At 58.5% G+C, this 8,673-nt stretch overlaps 1 long non-coding RNA gene across 4 annotated transcripts; it reads left to right on the top strand.

Moving 5' to 3' along the window:
- The first annotated feature begins 2,486 nt into the window (after nucleotides 1-2,486).
- LOC140637745 (uncharacterized) lies at nucleotides 2,487-8,555 on the top strand. 4 transcript variants are annotated; one of them, XR_012034774.1, is made up of 4 exons: nucleotides 2,493-2,835; nucleotides 3,676-4,954; nucleotides 5,425-5,671; nucleotides 7,194-8,555. It is a non-coding gene; the product is annotated as an uncharacterized lncRNA (long non-coding RNA). The 4 variants fall into 4 exon arrangements; XR_012034771.1 differs by having other exon boundaries at nucleotides 2,496-2,835; nucleotides 3,676-4,871; XR_012034772.1 differs by having other exon boundaries at nucleotides 2,487-2,907; nucleotides 3,676-5,671.
- The last annotated feature ends 118 nt before the right edge of the window (nucleotides 8,556-8,673 follow it).

Raw genomic sequence — 8,673 nt, 5'->3', positions numbered from 1 at the left:
CTGGTTCATGAGCCCCACAAGGCCTCCGGGCCTCCTGCTCACTTCCCCTTCTTTATTTGTCCTTAATCCAACTGTGCAGAGAAATGTCTTAACCGACTTCTGTATTGTTTTGTGAATCAACAAAGGACTGTTGCATGTTTACCAACCAGAGCTTTAAGGAAATAACATATAATGAGGGGAGGAAAGGCCAGCTGGGGGTAGCTGGAGCTCGTCTGCACGGCTCTCAGTTTCTCCCGTCGCAGAGAAGTCAGTTGTGCTTCGCAGCCTTGGGTGTTTTCCAGAGGTGAGTGTGCTGGTGCACAAACACGCTTGCTTGCAGAGTTTTCTCCCTCCCCCTTCCAGGACTTTCCCCGGGCCGCCCTCTGTTGCATCCGCGTAGGCGCAGATAGGATGGTTGTAGGTTAACCAGGGCCGAAAGGCGGTTGTCACCTGACATCTGCGCCAACGGCTTATGTAAAACGAGCCGCTTCCAGCAAGCACGAGGCCCAGGCGGGAGCCGCCCGCCGCTGGCATCTTCCAGGCGCCGGTGAGCCGAGCGCACCCCGGGCCAAGTGCGAGGCGGGGCGGGGGGCTGTGGCCGCGGGGGGCCTGGAAGGAGCTGCCTTGACGGGCCTGGGACATGTGGGCAGAGAAGGCAGGCAGGACGGATCGAGTCCCGGGTAGCACCTGTTCCCAGGGAGTAAATAGCACTTGGCCCCTGTGTCATCACGCCTGCCTGTCGCCCAGCAGGCATCCTGCTCATCCTTCACCGTGGGCCGCCAGCCTCACACCGTGCCGCTGGTTTAAAATGCGCTTTGGAACACACAGCAAGGGTCTTGACAGCTTCTGCTCAGCCGAGCAGCCCTCCCCAACTCCCATTTCACAGCTGCTGTCCAGCTGCAGGGCTCACGGGTGGGCCGGCCGGCCGAGGGTTCGGATCTGGTGCCCCCGGCTCCGGAGGGAGGCGAGGGGACGGCGTGGGGGGGAGCAGAGAGCCCGACACGGCACTCGGCTGCGGTCCCGGGAGGACAGGTGCTGGTGGCCGAGCCTCATCCCCCCTTCCTCTCCTCCTCCCCCTCGCCTCTCTGTTTACAGTCTATTCACAGGACAATATTTGAAGTATTCGAAGTATGGGCGTCGCAGCCCAAGACCGAATGCCACGCTCCTTGTGCGGAAGGGGAGCGGGTAAGCCTAGAGACCGGGAAGGCTCATCAGTCGGTTCGGGGATGAATCAGAAGTCGGCGATTACTCTGTTTTGAAACCATCTGACAGCATTTGCTGGTTTGAGTTCCCGTGCAGAGGCTAAGAGCTGGGGTGCTAAGGCGGACAGGCCCAGATGAGATTCCAGCTCAGCCGCAGGCCTGCAGCCCAGCTCGGCCGTCTGCTGGGTGGCCAAGCCGTGCAGGTTTGCCAGGGTCTCCTGGGCGTTGGGAAGCCCCTCATCCGGGACACATGTACAAGACCACGACCGCGCTTAGCTTCTCCGCTGAGTGAGACTCAGAGGGGGTCATGCCCGTGCCAGTGTGAACCAGCCCCTCGGCCCAGGGCCGCAGAGAGGGGAGCGTGCTCCCGACCTGCCGGAGGAGGGATGGCAAGGACACACATGACTCACACAGTGAGCGCCCTGCTGAGGAGGCTCCCACGATGCCCTTGGAGGACCTGGGTCACAGGGGGCCCTGCAGAGCCCAAGGGGCACGGCTGCACACACACCCGAGTCTGCACAAGCGCGGCAGCGTTCAGGAGCGAGGGTTCCCTCCGTGTCCTACTGATGGGGAGTGACATCTCTGAGGGCAAGGCCTCGCCGACTGTCAATGGCTGGAAGGGGAGGGACATCAACCTTGAACCCAGCTGTCCTACATCCGGCCCGAGTCCCGTCCCAGGTGCTTTGCCTCCCTGAGGCCTTTCACGCTCCTCTTGGGTGCCGGGAGCCCCCGCCGAGGGTGCCCTTCTGGTTGCCCCCGTGTCCCTTCGCTGCTCTCCGGGCCCTGCTCCCCTGCCCCGGCACCGTCCTGCTCCCCTCGGGCACCTCGCTGAGCCTTCTGGTTCCCACTCTCCTAACACCCTTTATATGTTCTGGCCGTGACGTCTCCCTCACGGCATTTTGCCCATTGACTGGTGCTCTGTCTGAGCTCCTCAAAGGGGCAGTTTCTCGCTCCCTACATCCCCCGCAGCCAAGCCGGGGTCCTGACGCCCCGAGCTCCCAGAATGTCCTGGACGCGACTGTCCACTTGAGGCTAGCTCTCCCTGCTGAGCGCCTGTGCGGTGTAGGCACTCTGCCGGGCATATATAGTATCTCATTTAATCCTCACAACCAACCCTAGCGGTTTGACTGAGGACACACAGGAAAGCAAGGCCCAGAGAGGCTGAGGCTCCGGCCCATGGTCACACAGCCCCAAAGCAGCGGGGCCAAATTTTGAGGCCTGGTCTGCCTCCATAGTGTTAACTGTGGGCTCTTCTCTCACCGGTGCCCAACCCAGGTCCCTGCTCCTTTAAGGGACTTGGTACCAGATGGAAGTTGGACGGATGCTCTGGGCCGGCGCAAGCTTTCCGCAGGATACAGCACCGGACGCAGGCCCCGCCTTCGGGTCCCAGGCCCCTCGGTGCTTTCAGGGGCGGCTCCCGGGCGGGACCTCACAGCCTCGGGGGTCGAGAGGTGCGCCAAAGCTAAGGAAGGCAGCTGGGTGTTCCCAAGCACCCCGGGGGTTCGGACACTTCCCGTGACCGTGTGCTGTGGCCATCGACTGGGGCCCGGGGCTCAGCCCTGGAGCCGGGGCCGTGGAAGGTCTATGGGAAGATCGCGGGGTCAGCAGCCGCGTGTGTGAGGCGGGCAGGTGGCTGTGGAGGCTCGGCCCCGAGGTGGGCGCAGGGCCTGAGATGGGTGCGGGGCCTGAGATGGGCACAGGCCCTGAGATGGGCACAGGGCCCGAGGTGGGTGTGGGGCCCGAGACGGGTGCAGAGCCTGAGATGGGTGCAGGGCCCGAGCTGGGAGCGGGGCCCGAGGTGGGTGCAGGGCCTGAGGTGGGTGTGGGGCCCTGGGATGGGTGCAGGGCCCGAGATAAGTGTGGGGCCCGAGGTGAGCACAGATCCCAACGAAGGCATGGGGAGGCCGCGTGGTACCCCCTGCCCCCCGCCCCGACACAGGGCCTGGGAGCCTTGGGAGGGGCTTGCAGCTCAGCGGGGCCTGTGGTGGAGTCTCGGCAGCGGGCGGCGGCCAGAGGCCCTGACGTGGCAGGGCGGGGGGGTGCCAGTCCTTCCGGGCTCCTGGCAGTAAGGGAGCCCAGGGGTGCCCCGAGCAGTCGGCACCATAGTGAGTGCGGGCGGCAGGGGCGGGGGTGCAGGGCCCGGCAGGCCAGGGCTCCAGGTGCTTCCCCCGCTGCTCCCCAGCTGCCCCCCTCAGCTCTGCACACCCCACCCCGTGCCCACTTGTGGGCCGCAGCCGCCTCTGCTCCCCGCGTGTTTTCCGCAGGCCGGCGCTGCGGGAGGTCGGGCGCAGCCTGTGCCCACCGTGTGGGCAGCCCACGGGCAGGACCCCGCGAGCCTGTCGCCGGGGCTTGGTTGCCAGAGGTCGGGCGGGCCCTGCCTCCCCGGAGCACCCTGGTCCGAGGGGTTTCTCCCGGGCACACGGTGTGGCTCCTGCGCCCCAGGGGCTCCGCGGAGTCCCGTCCCTCTTCTCACCCTGTGCTCCTTCTTTGGCAGAACCTGAGGCAAATGGAATCTTCTCGCCCTGGTGAAGAAAGACGCGTAAATGTCTTGGATGGTATCTTTCCTTCCCTGACTTTGAAGTGAGTCGAAGACAAGCCAAGTGGCCTAAACTGATAATAAGCACCCTTGAGTGTGCTGGTAGCTCCGAGTCAACAAGTGTCCAGAACATCGTGAGTGTTGGGAGACGGGGCTGTGAAGCCGTTTTGGACGGAAAGTTGTGTGCAGCAGAGTCAGGTCCAGAAGCGAAAGTCTCAGGAGACGAGGTGACGTTCTGGAGATCATCAGGCCGCCGCGGGGATCTAAATCCAAGACTCCATCTTTGCTTCCTTCTCTCTTCCTTCTCTTCCCCCTAACGGTCACCCTGTGGTGTCACTGGTTGGTGTGAGGAACGTAGAGGCCCGAGAATTAAGGGCAACCCCTTCTGCCTTTGAGGGACTTCCAGTCTAGGAGGGAGGTGAGCGGGTGAAAGGACGAGCGGACGATCCTTGACAACATGCTCAGGGGGACGAACAAAGGCTTCCATGCAAGTCTAACTGCACCCTGGCCTGCACCCTGTGCTTCCAAGGCCCCACCCCTCACCCCCTGTGGGACCTGGGGCGTGTCCCTAACCTCCTGAAGCCCCAGTTTCCTCATGTGGAGGACCACCTCTTCGGGTCGCCGTGGAAGCATTCAGTATAGAGCCGGGCACACAGTCGGTGCTCAGTCGTTGGAAGCAGAAACTCAACCCTCCAGAAACACTACTTCCTCCCCTTATACTTCCCGTGGGGACCCCGCCATCTGCAACGTAGATTGCCACCTGCTTGCCCTTCAGTCCTCATAAGAGCTTTCACAGCTAACTAGGAAGATTCGGAGTGAATATTCACTGAAGAAGTGGCTTCAGGGTGGATCAGTATGAGACCAACAAGCACAGGACACCTCGGATACGCCCGGGACTGTTCTGGCACCTTGCTGGCCCTGCGTAACCCGTATAACACGGACGCTGTCTGCACACCAGCTCCATTATCATCTCCATTTACAGATCAGGAAACCGGGGTCCAGAGGACGCTGAATACCTCACCCCACGTCGTAGGGAGGGCGGGACTCAGCCGGGATGAGGCCCACTCGGCCGGGCCTGGAGCGGGGCTCTACGCGGACACCGCGGCCCTCACCGACAGGCGGCCTGACGAATGGATCTCGGGATACGGGGCCAGGTAACCCTCCTTCTTACAGACCCTGAAGCTGAGGCGGACAGAGGGCAGCTGACTTGCCGGAGCTCACACGGTCGGCTTTAGGGGTAAATGTCCGGGGGGTGGCAGGGTCCCTCTTCTCTGCCCCTTTGGAATTAGATGTAGCCTAGTGACCTATTTGACACCATAAAGTGTTGGTAGAAGTTGCCTGGAGCTCAGCGGGATGGGAGCTTGAAGAACTTGCCTCCTGTCCTCGAAGCACACGGTGAAGGTGAAATGAAGCTTCTGTCCCTCCGGGTCCCCGAGCGACTAGACGAGCAGGGCCCACCTGGCGACCAGGGTACCGAGTGGGCGACACGTGCTCATACGCGAAGCTCGTGAGACGGGGGCGGGATTGTCGTCACAGCAGAGCCTGGGTTCCCCCGACCAGACTCGCACCGCTGGGAGCAGGAGCTCGGGCAGCCAAGGCCTCGTCCGGCTTCCCGTGGCGTTACCTGCGGCGTGGGCGGCCGCGCTCCGGAGCCTCACCCACCAGGGACGTGGCCCCCTCACCCACTGCACTATTCTTGGATTGCAGGAGCCGATCGCTCACGGCACGAAGGGAAGACAGCTGCAGAATTCCAGCCGCCGACAGGAGGTTTTAGACGGACATGGACAGCTTGGCTCTGCTGGCTGATGGAGCAGACGCGGCCTTCCCCAAAGCGCTGTCCCGGACCGGCTTCTCTTAGTAAAGAGAGCATCGTGGCGAGAACGAGCTTTTCATAAAGTATTGAGGTCAGCAACACCTCAATGCTAAAGATGTAAAGTCAAGGTTAACTGACCAGGTTTGTATCTGATTTTTCAGAAAGTTGCAAAGATTTTTTAAGAATAATTCGTGACACAACCTAACAGGCTTATTACTTGCTATTTGGCAAATCATTAACACAGAAACAGGTGGTACTGACATCAAAAATGCTCAACTAATTTTTCAATAACATTTTTGATCAGTTAAAGGAATCCAACTAGAATTTTTAAAAAGCAGTTTCTACATGCAAAGAGTATCATTTATATTATATTTAACTAATGACAGAGAAGATTATACAAAAGAAGATTTTTAAATACTGATTTACATATATTTATTCTTATTAAAAATGTTTAGTAAGGGATCCCTGGGTGGCGCAGCGGTTTGGCGCCTGCCTTTGGCCCAGGGCACGATCCTGGAGACCCGGGATCGAATCCCACATCGGGCTCCCGGTGCATGGAGCCTGCTTCTCCCTCTGCCTGTGTCTCTGCCTCTCTCTCTCTCTCTGTGTGACTATCATAAATAAATAAAAATTTAAAAAAAATTTAAAAAAAATGTTTAGTAACACATACCAAACAATTAGTAGCATCTAGGTCTAGACAAACTTTATATTCATTCTTATATTGTTTCTGCATCCTCTACATTTTATGTATGGACTTTATATTTTTCAGTATCATCTGGATTTTTCCATAAACCGTATTTATAACCGAACAGTTCAATCAAGGTTTTCCTTTTTTAAGTTATATTTCCTTTCCCAAGATTGGGGAGCTCTCTGTGGGGTCCCTGGAGGCCATCTCGAAGGTGACCCTGAGCCCAGCTGCGACATCTGGGGAGGGCAGACCCGGGATGGGACCGTGTGGCCCTGGGGCCCCCCGGGTGCAGCCCCCCTTTTCAGTGGTAAGGGACCCGGGGCCCAGGGAAGGGGTGTGCCCACAGCCACGAAGCCAGCGAATGTAAAGAGAACAAGAGCTGGACTCAGGCCTGCCTGATGCCGCCGTCCATACACTTCAGCACTCCCCAGTCTCCCAGGGAAGCCCCTGGTCTGCACACTGTGCTAGATGCTCTCTCAAAACTTAGGCGGAGGTGACTTCCTGCCCTGCGTTCTGGTGCATAAGCATCTGCGGTGCCTTCCCAGTTAAAGCACTTGAAAATGCGTCATCTCCCCTAAACCCGTAACACCTCTGTGGACCGTCAAGGCCACTTAGCACTAAAGCTCAGTCCTCCTGTTTTCTTGGCCCTGCTTCCCACATCAGCCTGCTCCCTCGCCCGCCTGCGGTCGGTGTGGAAGACCAGGGGGTACCGGGGCCTCTCGTTTCTTAACTATGGACTTTAGGGCAGGTGACTTGAAGTCCCTGAACGTTACTTCCCTCTGTAAATGGGTGTACTAACGTACGTCATCCAGGTGATCCAAGGAAATGACACATGCACTTAGCGTCAGGGCCCAGGTTCACCCCCATGTTGCAGGGGACCTCATCTCCCGCAGACGCAGTGACCCACAGTTCCACAATGTGTCCTTTCTTTCTTTTTTTTTTTTTTTTCAATGTGTCCTTTCTATTTCCTTCTAGAGTCTTCTCCATGTCGTAGGCTGGTGCCCTCTGCCTCACCAACTCCTGCCCCTCCAACGCGGTGTCACCTCCTCTGAGAAGCCCGCTCTAACTCCTTCAGCCAAACTGAACACTCCCCACCTTTGGAGCCCTGTTGAAATTATGGATCTCGCCCCACTGTCTTCTACCTTAGGCTCATGACACCACTGGGTGACTGCCTTTTTCCACCAGGCCACACCAGCAAGGATCTTTTATAGCCGGTAAAGCTGGATCTATATCTATGCCTACCTAGCCGTTCATCCTCACGCACACTCGGTCACACGCACACGTGGTCAGACGGGCACCTGTATAAACACGAACATAAACACGCACGGGGGTATATTTCCGATAATTCAGCTCCATTAGAGAGAGTTGAGTTTTTGCCCCATCAGAAGAATAGATCAAGACTTGGAAAACCTCTGCTTTTCTTCCCTTGCTTTGAAAAGATAAAGAAATGTGAATGCTAAATGGGAACAGGGGATGAGAAGGAGATAAGCTTGGGAACGGAGAAAGGAGATGAGAAAGGCTAAATACACGATCTCACTTAACCCTCGGAGCAACCCGGCTGGGAGCTTCGCTTTACAGTTGAGAAAAGGGGGCCTGGGAGGGTTAAGTGCCACATCCAGGGTCGCAGAGCCAGGTTGGATCCTCGCTTGGCCCGGTTCTGAAGTCGGTGCTTTTCCTGCAAAGCTAGGCGGTGTGCCCCTTGCCAGCCGTGGGGTGGCGGGGAGCGGGACACGCTCTGAGCCGGGTTACAGGTGCTGGATTCTGGTCCTACCACTTCCTCCTGATGTGACCTGGGGTAGGTTACCTCCCTCTAGGCCTCATTTCATCCCCAACAAGACGGGAGGGAGACATGGAGAATCACTCAGGAGGAGCCTGTGAACGTGAACAGACCCTCCAGCAAGTGAAGCCCTGAGAGAAGCTCCCGGCGCAGAATTAGGGCAGCCCAGTGGGAGCTGTAACCCTTCCCGTGAAGGCCGCACCGGCCCCCGCAGATCCAGGAGGAGCCCCCGCTCCCTCCACACCCGACGCGGCCTCTGTCCCCCAGCCCCAGGCCAGGACCCCGCCCGGGCCCCAGCCGCTCACGTCCCCACAGCCTAGGTTCCCACCCTTTCTGCAGGGGACTTTAGCTAGGGCAAGGTGGACCTTGGATGACAGGAAATACATCTTGTAGAAAACCAGCAAAAGCAAAACTCTTCAGGGGCGCCCGGGGGCTCAGCGGTGAAGCATCTGCCTTCAGCCCAGGGTGTGACCCCGGGGTCCCGGGATCGAGTCCCGCATCTGGCTCCCTGCATGGAGCCTGCCTCTCCCTCTGCCTGTGTCTCTGCCTCTCTCTCTGTGTCCCTCATGGATAAATAAATAAAATCTTTTAAAAAAGAAAAAACTCTTCAATCCACTCCTCTTTACTGAGGTCTCCTCTGGGTCTGCAGCTCGCAAAGTGGCCACTTCCGAGTCTGCT

The sequence above is a fragment of the Canis lupus genome, chromosome 8, assembly GCF_048164855.1.
Source record: "Canis lupus baileyi chromosome 8, mCanLup2.hap1, whole genome shotgun sequence".
Taxonomy (NCBI): Eukaryota; Metazoa; Chordata; class Mammalia; order Carnivora; family Canidae; genus Canis; species Canis lupus.
This window is presented reverse-complemented; position numbering and strand designations above follow the sequence as displayed.